The sequence below is a fragment of the Pseudophryne corroboree genome, chromosome 10, assembly GCF_028390025.1.
Source record: "Pseudophryne corroboree isolate aPseCor3 chromosome 10, aPseCor3.hap2, whole genome shotgun sequence".
Lineage (NCBI taxonomy): Eukaryota > Metazoa > Chordata > Amphibia > Anura > Myobatrachidae > Pseudophryne > Pseudophryne corroboree.
This window is the reverse complement of record NC_086453.1, coordinates 383,439,224-383,453,239: the sequence shown is the minus strand read 5'-3', so window position 1 is coordinate 383,453,239 and position 14,016 is coordinate 383,439,224. Positions and strand designations below refer to the sequence as shown.

Genomic DNA, 14,016 nt, shown 5'->3' with positions numbered 1-14,016 from the left:
CTGCTGTATGGGGGGAATACAATGTATCAGCTGTGTGTAATACGTGCAGAGCGGTGGCAGCTGCTGTGGAACTAGAAGTTTCAGCATGCTGTGTAGTAGGAGCAGCACTGGAGGGGGGTGACTGCTGTATGGGGGGGATACAATATATCAGCTGTGTGTAATACAGGTAGAGACGTGGCAGCTGCTGTAGAACTAGAAGTCTCAGCATGCTGTGTGATAGATTCAGCACTGGAGGGGGGTGACTGCTGTATGGGGGGGATACAATGTATTAGCTGTGTGTAATACGGGGAGAGAGGTGGCAGCTGCTGGGGAACTAGAAGTCTCAGCATGCTGTGTAGTAGGAGCAGCACTGGAGGGGGGTGACTACTGTATGGGGGGGATACAATGTATCAGCTGTGTGTAATACGGGCAGAAAGGTGGCAGCTGCTGTAGAACAAGAAGTCTCAGCATGCTGTGTAGTATGAGCAGCACTGGAGGGGGGTGACTGCTGTATGGGGGGGATACAATGTGTCAGCTGTGTGTAATACGGGCAGAGAGGTGGCAGATGCTGTGGAACTAGAAGTCTCAGCATGCTGTGTAGTAGTAGCAGCAGTGGAGGAGGGTGACTGCTGTATGGGGGGGGTACAATGTATCAGCTGTGTGTATTACGGGCAGAGAGGTGGCAGCTGCTGTGGAACTAGAAGTCTCAGCATGCTGTGTAGTAGGTGCAGCACTGGAGGAGGGTGACTGCTGTATGGGGGGGATACAATGTGTCAGCTGTGTGTAATACGGGCAGAGAGGTGGCAGCTGCTGTAGAACTAGAAGTCTCAGCATGCTGTGTAGTAGAAGCAGCACTGGAGGTGGATGACTGCTGTATGGGGGGATACAATGTATCAGCTGTGTGTAATACGGGCAGAGAGGTGTGCAGCTGCTGTAGAACTAGAATTCTCAGCATGCTGTGTAGTAGGAGCAGCACTGGAGGGGGGTGACTGCTGTATGGGGGGGATACAATATATCAGCTGTGTGTAATACGGGCAGAGAGATGGCAGCTGCTGTGGAACTAGAAATCTCAGCATGCTGTGTGATAGATGCAGCACTGGAGGAGGGTGACTGCTGTATGGGGGGGATACAATGTATCAGCTGTGTGTAATACGGGCAGAGAGGTGGCACCTGCTGTAGAACTAGAAGTCTCAGCATGCTGTGTAGTAGGATCACACTTGAGGGGAGGGTGACTGCTGTATGGGGGGGATACAATGTATCAGCTGTGTGTAATACAGGCAGAGAGGTGGCAGCTGCTGTGGAACTAGAAGTCTCAGCATGCTGTGTAGTAGGAGCAGCACTGGAGGAGGTGACTGCTGTATGGGGGGGATACAATGTATCAGCTGTGTGTAATACAGGCAGAGAGGTGGCATCTGCTGTGGAACTAGAAGTCTCAGCATGCTGTGTAGTAGGAGCAGCACTGGAGGGGGGTGACTGCTGTATGGGGGGGATACAATGTATCAGCTCTGCGTAATACGGGCAGAGAGGTGGCAGCTGCTGTAGAACTAGAAGTCTCAGCATGCTGTGTAATAGGAGCAGCACTGGAGGGGGGTGACAGCTGTATGGGGGGGATACAATGTATCAGCTATGTGTAATACGGGCAGAGAGGTGGCATCTGCTGTGGAACTAGAAGTCTCAGCATGCTGTATAGTAGGTGCAGCACTGGAGGGGGGTGACTGCTGTATGGGGGGGATACAATGTATCAGCTGTGTGTAATACAGGCAGAGAGGTGGCATCTGCTGTGGAACTAGAAGTCTCAGCATGCTGTGTAGTATGAGCAGCACTGGAGGAGGGTGACAGCTGTATAGGGGGGATACAATGTATCAGCTCTGCGTAATACGGGCAGAGAGGTGGCAGCTGCTGTAGAACTAGAAGTCTCAGCATGCTGTGTAATAGGAGCAGCACTGGAGGGGGGTGACAGCTGTATGGGGGGGATACAATGTATCAGCTATGTGTAATACGGGCAGAGAGGTGGCATCTGCTGTGGAACTAGAAGTCTCAGCATGCTGTATAGTAGGTGCAGCACTGGAGGGGGGTGACTGCTGTATGGGGGGGATACAATGTATCAGCTGTGTGTAATACAGGCAGAGAGGTGGCATCTGCTGTGGAACTAGAAGTCTCAGCATGCTGTGTAGTAGGAGCAGCACTGGAGGGGGGTGACTGCTGTATGGGGGGGATACAATGTATCAGCTCTGCGTAATACGGGCAGAGAGGTGGCAGCTGCTGTAGAACTAGAAGTCTCAGCATGCTGTGTAATAGGAGCAGCACTGGAGGGGGGTGACAGCTGTATGGGGGGGATACAATGTATCAGCTATGTGTAATACGGGCAGAGAGGTGGCAGCTGCTGTGGAACTAGAAGTCTCAGCATGCTGTGTTGTAGGAGCAGCACTGGAGGGGGATGACTGCTGTATGGGGGGGATACAATGTATCAGCAGTGTGTAATACGGGCAGAGAGGTGGCAGCTGCTGTGGAACTAGAAGTCCCAGCATGCTGTGTAGTATGAGCAGCACTGGAGGAGGGTGAATGCAGTATGGGGGGGATACAATGTATCAGCTGTGTGTAATACGGGCAGAGAGGTGGCAGTTGCTGTGGAACTAGAAGTCTCAGCATGCTGTGTGATAGATGCAGCACTGGAGGAGGGTGACTGCTGTATGGGGGGGATACAATGTATCAGCTGTGTGTAATATGGGCAGAGAGATGGCAGCTGCTGTAGAACTAGAAGTCTCAGCATGCTGTGTAGTAGGAGCAGCACTGAAGGGGGGTGACTGCTGTATGGGGGGGGATACAATGAATCAGCTGTGTGTAATAAGGGCAGAGAGGTGGCAGCTGCTGTAGAACTAGAAGTCTAAGCATGCTGTGTAGTAGGAGCAGCACTGGAGGGGGGTGACTGCTGTATCGGGGGGATACAATGTATCAGCTGTGTGTATTACGGGCAGTGAGGTGTCAGCAGCTGTGGAACTAGAAGTCTCAGCATGCTGTGTAGTAGGAGCAGCACTGGAGGGGGTGACTGCTGTATGGGGGGATACAATGTATCAGCTGTGTGTAATACGGGCAGAGAGGTGGCAGCTGCTGTAGAACTAGAAGTCTAAGCATGCTGTGTAGTAGAAGCAGCACTGGAGGGGGGTGACTGCTGTATGGGGGGGATACAATGTATCAGCTGTGTGTATTACGGGCAGTGAGGTGTCAGCAGCTGTGGAACTAGAAGTCTCAGCATGCTGTGTAGTAGGAGCAGCACTGGAGGGGGTGACTGCTGTATGGGGGGGATACAATGTATCAGCTGTGTGTAATACAGGCAGAGAGGTGGCAGCTGCTGTGGAACTAGAAGTCTCAGCATGCTGTGTAGTAGGAGCAGCACTGGAGGAGGTGACTGCTGTATGGGGGGGATTCAATGTATCAGCTGTGTGTAATACGGGCAGAGAGGTTGCAGCTGCTGTAGAACTAGAAGTCTCAGCATGCTGTGTAGTAGGAGCAGCACTGGAGGGGGGTGACTGCTGTATGGGGGGGATACAATGGGGTAAATTTACTAAGAATCGTATTTTCCCGTTTGAGGTCAAAGTTCAATCACGAATGACATCGAAAGTGTAAATATGCAACTTTTTGAATTGATTACGACTAATTTACTAAGCTGCCGTATTCTGCATTTTCGGGTTTTCCGATGTCGATGTCATTCGTTTTTTTTTGGCAGTGTTTTACGTGAGTGACTTGTAAAACACTGCCGACTTTAATACAATGAATCTCGGCCGGATCTGAGAGATCCGTGCTGGGCTTCATTGTGCACCTTGTAAAAAAAAAAAAATGTTTAAACTTTAAAAAAAAATTGCGTGGGGTCCCCCCTCCTAAGCCAAACCAGCCTCGGGCTCTTTGAGCCGGTCCTGGTTGCAAAAATATGGGGGAAAAATTGACAGGGGTTCCCCCATATTTAAAAAACCAGCACCGGGCTCTGCGCCTGGTCCTGGTTCCAAAAATACGGGGGACAAAAAGCGTAGGGGTCCCCCGTATTTTTGAAACCAGCACCGGGCTCCACTAGCTGGACAGCTAATGCCACAGCCGGGGGTCACTTTTATACAGTGCCTTGCGGCCGTGGCATCAAATATCCAACTAGTCACCCCTGGCCGGGGTACCCTGGGGGAGTGGGGACCCCTTCAATCAAGGGGTCTTCCCCCCCCAGCCACCCAAGGGCCAGGGGTGAAGCCCGAAGCTGTCCCCCCCATCCAATGGGCTGCGGATGGGGGGCTGATAGCCTTTGTTGAAAGTAATGAATATTGTTTTTAGTAGCAGTACTACAAGTCCCAGCAAGCCTCCCTCGCAAGCTGGTACTTGGAGAACCACAAGTACCAGCATGCGGAGGAAAACCGGGCCCGCTGGTACCTGTAGTACTACTACTAAAAAAATACCCCAATAAAGACATTACACACACACCTTGAAAGTATAACTTTAATGCATTCATACACACCACCATATACACATACTTACCTTATGTACACACGAGGGTCGGTCCTCTTCTCCATGTAGAATCCATGGTGTACCTGTTGAAAAAATCCTACTCACCAAATCCAGTGTAGAGGGCTCCTCGGGTAATCCATTTGTAATCCACGTACTTGTAAAAATAAAAAAACGGGACACCCGACCACGAACTGAAAGGGGCCCCATGTTTTCACATGGGACCCCTTTCCCCGAATGCCAGAAACCCCCTCTGACTGATGTCTAAGTGGGTTTCCTCAGCCAATCAGGGAGCGCCACGTTGTGGCACCCTCCTGGTACCAGCGGGCCCGGTTTTCCGCCGCATGCTGGTACTTGTGGTTCTCCAAGTACCAGCTTGCGGGGGAGGCTTGCTGGGACTTGTAGTACTGCTACTAAAAACAATATTCATTACTTTCAACAAAGGCTATCAGCCCCCCATCCGCAGCCCATTGGATGGGGGGGACAGCCTCGGGCTTCACCCCTGGCCCTTGGGTGGCTGGGGGGGGGGGGGGGGCCTTGATTGAAGGGGTCCCCACTCCCCCAGGGTACCCCGGCCAGGGGTGACTAGTTGGATATTTGATGCCACGGCCGCAAGGCACTGTATAAAAGTGACCCCCGGCTGTGGCATTATCTGTCCAGCTAGTGGAGCCCGGTGCTGGTTTCAAAAATACGGGGGACCCCCTACGCTTTTTGTCCCCCGTATTTTTGGAACCAGGACCAGGCGCAGAGCCCGGTGCTGGTTGTTTAAATATGGGGGAACCCCTGTCAATTTTTTCCCCATATTCTTGCAACCAGGGCCGGCTCAAAGAGCCCGAGGCTGGTTTGGTTTAGGAGGGGGGGACCCCACGCATTTTTTTCTTTTAATTAAAACATTTCCCACTCCTTCCCACCTAAAAACATGCATGGATCTCATGGATCCGTGCATGCCTATACAAACACGGGATAAAAAAGCAGGTCTGTTTTTTTTAGCACTTTTTCACGATTTGTATTTCATCACGGCAGTGTTTGGCTATTGTCGGCAGTGTTTGTGTTTTGCACTTTTTAGTAAATTCCCGATTTCTACCAAATTGCAGGCGTATTTGACCGATGGTGTATTGATTCGTGATTTTTTACGAGGACTTCCAAAATATTACGAATGCCCTCATCACTGCCGTGATTTTTGCTTAGTAAATTACCGAGATGACACTTTGAAGAAAAAACGGCATCTCGGTCAAAATCGGGACCTTAGTAAATATACCCCAATGTATCAGCTCTGTGTAATACGGGGAGAGAGGTGGCAGCTGCTGTGGAACTAGAAGTCCCAGCATGCTGTGTAGTATGAGCAGCACTGGAGGAGGGTGAATGCAGTATGGGGGGGATACAATGTATCAGCTGTGTGTAATACGGGCAGAGAGGTGGCAGCTGCTGTGGAACTAGAAGTCTCAGCATGCTGTGTAGTAGGAGCAGCACTGGAGGAGGTGACTGCTGTATGGGGGGGGATACAATGTATCAGCTGTGTGTAATACGGGCAGAGGTGGCAGCTGCTGTGGAACTAGAAGTCTCAGCATGCTGTGTAGTAGATGCAGCACTGGAGGGGGGTGACTGCTGTATGGGGGGGATACAATGTATCAGCTGTGTGTAATATGGGCAGAGAGATGGCAGCTGGTGTGGAACTAGAAGTCTCAGCACGCTGTGTAGTAGGAGCAGCACTGGAGGAGGTGACTGCTGTATGGGGGGGATACAATGTATCAGCTGTGTGTAATACGGGCAGAGAGCTGGCAGTTGCTGTGGAACTAGAAGTCTCAGCATGCTGTGTGATAGATGCAGCACTGGAGGAGGGTGACTGCTGTATGGGGGGGATACAATGTATCAGCTGTGTGTAATATGGGCAGAGAGATGGCAGCTGCTGTAGAACTAGAAGTCTCAGCATGCTGTGTAGTAGGAGCAGCACGGGGGGGTGACTGCTGTATGGGGGGGATAAAATGTATCAGCTGTGTGTAATACGGGCAGAGAGGTGGCAGCTGCTGTGGAACTAGAAGTCTCAGCATGCTGTGTAGTATGTGCAGCACTAGAGGGGGTGACTGCTGTATGGGGGGGATACAATGTTTCACCTGTGTGTAATACGGGCAGAGAGGTGACAGCTGCTGGGGAACTAGAAGTCTCAGCATGCTGTGTAGTATGAGCGGCACTGGAGGAGGGTGACTGCTGTATGGGGGGATACAATGTATCAGCTGTGTGTAATACGGGCAGAGAGGTGGCAGCAGCTGTAGAACTAGAAGTCTCAGCATGCTGTGTAGTATGAGCAGCACTGGAGGAGGGTGAATGCAGTATGGGGGGGATACAATGTCTCAGCTGTGTGTGATACAGGTAGAGAGGTGTGTGTGCCCGGTGTGTGCCCGGGGTGAGTGTGCCAGGCTGCAGCCGCCGCTAGGGGGGACAGGGAGCCGCTCCGGGTTTTGCAGCAGCCCCGGCTCCCGGCTCCAGTCCGGGTTTCGCGCTCCGCCCCGGCCGCCGGGTTAGGAATAGGAAGATGGAATAATGAGCGGAGGATCGGGCGGATGGCGCATGCGCGGAGTCTCCGTCCCGAACACATTTTCCTTTACTTGGAAAGTCAGCCAAAGCCGCACAAGTGCAGGTAAGAGGCTCCGGGGCTCCTGGAGGGGCCACAGCGGGCGGGAGGGGGGCTCCGGGGGGCAGAGCTGTCACTCCCTCCCTGGGGCTGCGCGGTGCCCGGGGAGAGGGAGCCTGGCAGGGGGTGGAGGCTCGCCCAGGGGGTGTGTTGGGACCCGGGCATGTGTGGTCAGTGTCACTCTGCTGTGTGTGAGCCTGGGACGGGGAACAGGTGCCCGAGGTGTCAGTCACAGCCGCGCCGGGGAGAGGGCTCCGGGCACCGGGTGCAGCATCGCCCAGTATCGCCCATTCCTCTCCTCTCTCTCTTCTCCGGATAAAGGTGGAAGTTGTGCGAAGTGTCAGCGAGAGAAAGTTTCTCCCATGTAACCGGCTGCCCGGGGGCTCCTGAGCGCAGGGAGAGGACAGGACCCCCCACCTGCCCCCCGGTGAGTGCTTATCTACTGTACCTGTGTGTGAGGACAGGACCCCCCCCACCTACCCCCCTCCTGTACTGTACCTGTGTGTGAGGACAGAACCCCCCATCTGTCCCCCTCCTGTACTGTACCTGTGTGTGAGGACAGAACCCCCCATCTGCCCCCCTCCTGTACTGTACCTGTGTGTGAGGACAGAACCCCCCATCTGCCCCCCTCCTGTACTGTACCTGTGTGTGAGGACAGAACCCCCCATCTGCCCCCCTCCTGTACTGTACCTGTGTGTGAGGACAGGACCCCCCCCCACCTGCCCCCCTCCTGTACTGTACCTGTGTGTGAGGACATGACTCCCCCCCCTACCCCCCCCCCCCCCATACTGTACCTGTGTGTGAGGACAGGACCCCCCCCACCTGCCCCCCTCCTGTACTGTACCTGTGTGTGAGGACAGGACCCCCCCCCCACCTGCCCCCCTCCTGTACTGTACCTGTGTGTGAGGACATGACTCCCACCCTACCCCCCCCCCCCATACTGTACCTGTGTGTGAGGACAGGACCCCCCCCACCTGCCCCCCTCCTGTACTGTACCTGTGTGTGAGGACACGACTCCCCCCCTACCCCCCCCCATACTGTACCTGTGTGTGAGGGCAGAACCCCCCCACCTACTATACTGTACCTGTGTGTGAGGACAGGACCCCCCCACCTACCCCCCTCCTGTACTGTACCTGTGTGTGAGGATAGGACCCCCCACCTGCCCCCCTCCTGTACTGGACCTGTGTGTGAGGACAGGACCCCCCACCTGCCCCCCGGTGAGTGCTTATCTACTGTACCTGTGTGTGAGGACAGGACCCCTCCCCACCTACCCCCCTCCTGTACTGTACCTGTGTGTGAGGACAGAACCCCCCATCTGCCCACCTCCTGTACTGTACCTGTGTGTGAGGACAGAACCCCCCATCTGCCCACCTCCTGTACTGTACCTGTGTGTGAGGACAGAACCCCCCATCTGCCCCCCTCCTGTACTGTACCTGTGTGTGAGGACAGAACCCCCCATCTGCCCCCCTCCTGTACTGTACCTGTGTGTGAGGACAGGACCCCCCCCCCCCACCTGCCCCCCTCCTGTACTGTACCTGTGTGTGAGGACAGGACCCCCCCCCACCTGCCCCCCTCCTGTACTGTACCTGTGTGTGAGGACATGACTCCCCCCCCTACCCCATACTGTACCTGTGTGTGAGGACAGGACCCCCCCCCACCTGCCCCCCTCCTGTACTGTACCTGTGTGTGAGGACAGGACCCCCCCCCCCACCTGCCCCCCTCCTGTACTGTACCTGTGTGTGAGGACATGACTCCCACCCTACCCCCCCCCCATACTGTACCTGTGTGTGAGGACAGGACCCCCCCCACCTGCCCCCCTCCTGTACTGTACCTGTGTGTGAGGACACGACTCCCCCCCTACCCCCCCCCCCATACTGTACCTGTGTGTGAGGGCAGAACCCCCCCACCTACTATACTGTACCTGTGTGTGAGGACAGGACCCCCCCACCTACCCCCCTCCTGTACTGTACCTGTGTGTGAGGATAGGACCCCCCACCTGCCCCCCTCCTGTACTGGACCTGTGTGTGAGGATAGGACCCCCCACCTGCCCCCCTCCTGTACTGGACCTGTGTGTGAGGATAGGACCCCCCCACCTACCCCCTCCTGTACTGTACCTGTGTGTGAAGATAGGACCCCCCCCTGCTGCCCCCCCCCCCTGCAAGTAGTTACATTGTATCTCTTGTACTGTACATGTGTGTGTGACAGGACCCCCCCATAAGTAGTTACATTGTATCTCTTGTACTGTAAATGTGTGTGAGGACAGGACCCCCCCATAAGTAGTTACATTGTATCTCTTGTACTGTAAATGTGTGTGAGGACAGGACCCCCCATAAGTAGTTACATTGTATCTCTTGTACTGTAAATGTGTGTGAGGACAGGACCCCCCCCCTGCCCCCCCCCACATAAGTAGTTACATTATATCTCTTGTACTGTACATGTGTGTGAGGACAGGACCCCCCACCTACCCCCCCCCCATAAGTAGTTACATTGTATCTCTTGTACTGTACATGTGTGTGAGGACAGGACCCCCCCATAAGTAGTTACATTGTATCTCTCGTACTGTACATGTGTGTGAGGACAGGACCCCCCCCCCTGCCCCCCCCCCCACATAAGTAGTTACATTGTATCTCTTGTACTGTAAATGTGTGTGAGGACAGGACCCCCCCCCTGCCCCCCCCACATAAGTAGTTACATTATATCTCTTGTACTGTACATGTGTGTGAGGACAGGACCCCCCACCTACCCCCCCCCCATAAGTAGTTACATTGTATCTCTCGTACTGTACATGTGTGTGAGGACAGGGACCCCCCCCCCCATAAGTAGTTACATTGTATCTCTTGTACTGCACATGTGTGTGAGGACAGGGACCCCCCCCACCTCCCCCCCCCCAGTAAGTAGTTACATTGTATCTCTTGTACTGTACATGTGTGTGAGGACAGGACCCCCCCCACCTGCCCCCCCCCCGTAAGTAGTTACATTGTATCTCTTGTACTGTACATGTGTGTGAGGACAGGACCCCCCCACCTGCCCCCCCCCGTAAGTAGTTACATTGTATCTCTTGTACTGTACATGTGTGTGAGGACAGGACCCCCCCACCTGCCCCCCGTAAGTAGTTACATTGTATCTCTTGTACTGTACATGTGTGTGAGGACAGGACCCCCCCACCTGCCCCCCCCCCCCCCCCCCGTAAGTAGTTACATTGTATCTCTTGTACTGTACATGTGTGTGAGGACAGGACCCCCCCCACCTGCCCCCCCAGTAAGTAGTTACATTGTATCTCTTGTACTGTACATGTGTGTGAGGACAGGACCCCCCCACCTGCCCCCCCCCAGTAAGTAGTTACATTGTGTTTGCAGTACTGTACCTGTGTGCTCGCCTGGGCACAGGGGGGGCAATGCCTTGTACTCATTGCTGATGCCCATTGGCAGGGACCTCTCTATATGTGTGTCAGGACAGTTTACAAACTTATATTGTAGGAGTCATGTATATCTATGTGCATTATCTATCTATCTATCTATCTATCTATCTATCTATCTATCTATCTATCTATCTATCTATCTATCTATCTATCTATCTATCAGTGTGGCAGCCCGTTGCTGTGGCAGGGATAATTCCACTAGCCGTGTGCCTTTCCTTTCCATGAAGCTGATTACGTTCCTCCTATTAATATGGGAGTATTTACTGTAAATAGCGCCGGCCTTTACTCCATAAGGGAAACTGCCGACGCTTTTCCAGTGTCTGTTTAGGCAGCGACTTTATGGGGAATATTGTTGAACCTTCAGTAATCAAGTTTCTGCGATCTTGTGCCTCCTCCTGTTTAATTTATTAGACTGGTTATTTATTCTGTTGATGATAATCTGTTGCTGGTTCCCATAGAGATGTCAACTGATCTCTCTCAGAAATTACACTCTGTATAACACCAAACCATTTAAAGGGGCAGCCTGAGGTTTGCAGCCGGTAGCCGCGGAGTTGTCAGGGGTTGTTTAAGTCTGCGATATACTGTGTGTTATGGCCGGGAGGCTGCAGGACTGAGCCAGGCTGCTCTTATTGTGGCTGACAGTCGTTGCTTTCATCCTCACCTTTCAGTATTAGGTGTAATATGTTCCGGTCTGCCCCTCGCCCCAACCCAGCCCAAAATCTAAAAAAAACAAAAACAAACCAAAACTTTTAAGATCAAAGACTTAGGAGAAAACGACAGTATTGTTTAACGTAGCAACAGTAAGATATTGTCGGAGGTTCTGCGATCTGCTCGTTCTGACGCAGTCTGACAATATTTACCAATAAAACAACAAAACTGCTGAACTATAATATTATTTTATGCTTAATTCTTGTGTTGTATAAACTTCAAATCAAGTCCTTCTCTCTCCTGCCCTGTAATACTCTGTCCTGCCCTGTAATACTCTGTCCTGCCCTGTAATACTCTGTCTTTACCTTTCCTGCCCTGTAATACTCTGTCCTGCCCTGTAATACTCTGTCCTGCTCTCTCCTGCCCTGTAATACTCAGTCCTGCCCTGTAATACTCTGTCCTGCCCTGTAATACTCTGTCCTGCTCTCTCCTGCCCTGTAATACTCTGTCCTGCTCTGTAATACTCTCTCCTTCTCTCTCCTGCCCTGTAATACTCTGTCCTGCCCTGTAATACTCTCTCCTGCCCTGTAATACTCTGTCCTGCCCTGTAATACTCTGTCCTGCCCTGTAATACTCTGTCCTGCTCTCTCCTGCCCTGTAATGCTCTCCTGCCCTTTAATACTCTGCAATACTCTGTCCTGCCCTGTAATACTCTGCAATACTCTGTCCTGCCCTGTAATACTCTGTCCTGCTCTGTCCTGCTCTGTAATACTCTGTCCTGCTCTGTAATACTCTGTCCTGCTCTGTAATACTCTGTCCTGCTCTCTCCTGCCCTGTAATACTCTGTCCTGCCCTGTAATACTCTGTCCTGCCCTGTAATACTCTGTCCTGCTCTCTCCTGCCCTGTAATGCTCTCCTGCCCTGTAATACTCTGCAATACTCTGTCCTGCCCTGTAATACTCTGCAATACTCTGTCCTGCCCTGTAATACTTTGCAATACTCTGTCCTGCTCTGTAATACTCTGTCCTGCTCTCTCCTGCCCTGTAATACTCTGTCCTGCCCTGTAATACTCTGTCCTGCCCTGTAATACTCTGTCCTGCTCTCTCCTGCCCTGTAATGCTCTCCTGCCCTGTAATACTCTGCAATACTCTGTCCTGCCCTGTAATACTCTGCAATACTCTGTCCTGCCCTGTAATACTTTGCAATACTCTGTCCTGCTCTGTAATACTCTGTCCTGCTCTCTCCTGCCCTGTAATACTCTGTCCTGCCCTGTAATACTCTGCTGTGTAATACTTTGCAATACTCTGTCCTGCTCTGTAATACTCTGTCCTGCTCTGTCCTGCCCTGTAATACTCTGTCCTGCCCTGTAATACTCTGTCCTGCTCTCTCCTGCCCTGTAATGCTCTCCTGCCCTGTAATACTCTGCAATACTCTGTCCTGCCCTGTAATACTCTGCAATACTCTGTCCTGCCCTGTAATACTTTGCAATACTCTGTCCTGCTCTGTAATACTCTGTCCTGCTCTCTCCTGCCCTGTAATACTCTGTCCTGCCCTGTAATACTCTGCTGTGTAATACTTTGCAATACTCTGTCCTGCCCTGTAATACTCTGTCCTGCTCTGTAATACTCTGTCCTGCTCTGTAATACTCTGTCCTGCTCTCTCCTGCCCTGTAATACTCTGTCCTGCCCTGTAATACTCTGTCCTGCCCTGTAATACTCTGTCCTGCTCTCTCCTGCCCTGTAATGCTCTCCTGCCCTGTAATACTCTGCAATACTCTGTCCTGCCCTGTAATACTCTGCAATACTCTGTCCTGCTCTGTAATACTCTGTCCTGCTCTCTCCTGCCCTGTAATACTCTGTCCTGCCCTGTAATACTCTGCTGTGTAATACTTTGCAATACTCTGTCCTGCCCTGTAATAATGTGCAATACTCTGTCCTGCCCTGTAATAATGTGCAATACTCTGTCCTGACCGGTGCTGTGTGGATCTGGAAGATAGAGAATTTTACTCTTAAATAATCCAAGTTTATGGTGAACTTGCTCAGACACTTTTTCAGTAAAAAAAAAAAAAAAAAAAAGGTTTTAATCTCCGCAGACATTTTAGTGGCCAAAATCTGACCCCCCCCCCCCTCCCCCCCGTCTAGTCTTTACAATTCTAGGCTTTGATACAATGGGCAGTAATAAAGGGCAATTACAGGTGTTATTTCATGTCTCAGCACTGCAGTATATGGCTGCGCCCGATTCCCTCTTATTTATTTTCTCCAGTAAAACATAAATCACATTAAATCTATAAACACATAATTACTTTTCCCCTTAAAAATAACTGAGGACAAAAAAACCCCGGACAAAATGGCAGTAATTTCTCCCCTGCACGGCGATCCGCTCGTCCTATCTGTCCTGCTGGCGTTACACTTTGTCACGTTGCAGCGTTTGTTGTGCGGTGTTTGGCGTGTGCGTGTTTCTAATGCTGCGTTTTGTTGGTGTCATTGGATTCGGCTGCAGAACTGACGGTGACAAGTTGGGAATAAGCAGCGAAGGCTGTACCGCTTTAACGCCAGAGTTTGCATATTCTCCTTGGATCTCTCCCCTTTGCTAATTATTGTGTTGTTTTCAGAGCAAATATGTCATATCCATGGCGACCAGGCAGGTTTATTGTCTTTGTGAAGGAATAGCTCACATAAGTAATTAATGACTTTTTTTTTTTTTTTCCCTCTCTGGCTTAGGTTAAACAGATCATTCAGGGAAAGTCATATCTCCACCTTCTATTTTATCACGCTGACACCAGAAAATTAGTTACAACAAGAACAGACTTTAGTGGAGAAGTCAGCGTCTCTTATTTTTATTCTTTTATTCCGTTTTATGTTTT

The 14,016-nt window shown here is 51.9% G+C and overlaps 1 protein-coding gene across 4 annotated transcripts in view; it reads left to right on the top strand.

Moving 5' to 3' along the window:
• Window positions 1-6,989: 6,989 nt before the first annotated feature.
• Window positions 6,990-14,016, top strand: part of CASZ1 (castor zinc finger 1) — a 329,303-nt gene continuing 322,276 nt past the window's right edge. Inside the window, exons 1-2 of one of the 4 annotated variants that reach the window (XM_063943865.1) lie at window positions 6,993-7,093; window positions 7,409-7,514. The gene's annotated coding sequence lies outside the window, so the exon portion shown is untranslated. Of the gene's footprint in view, window positions 7,094-7,254; window positions 7,515-8,284; window positions 8,305-14,016 lie in introns of those variants that run through there. The other 3 variants (XM_063943866.1, XM_063943864.1, XM_063943867.1) reach the window with 3 other exon arrangements.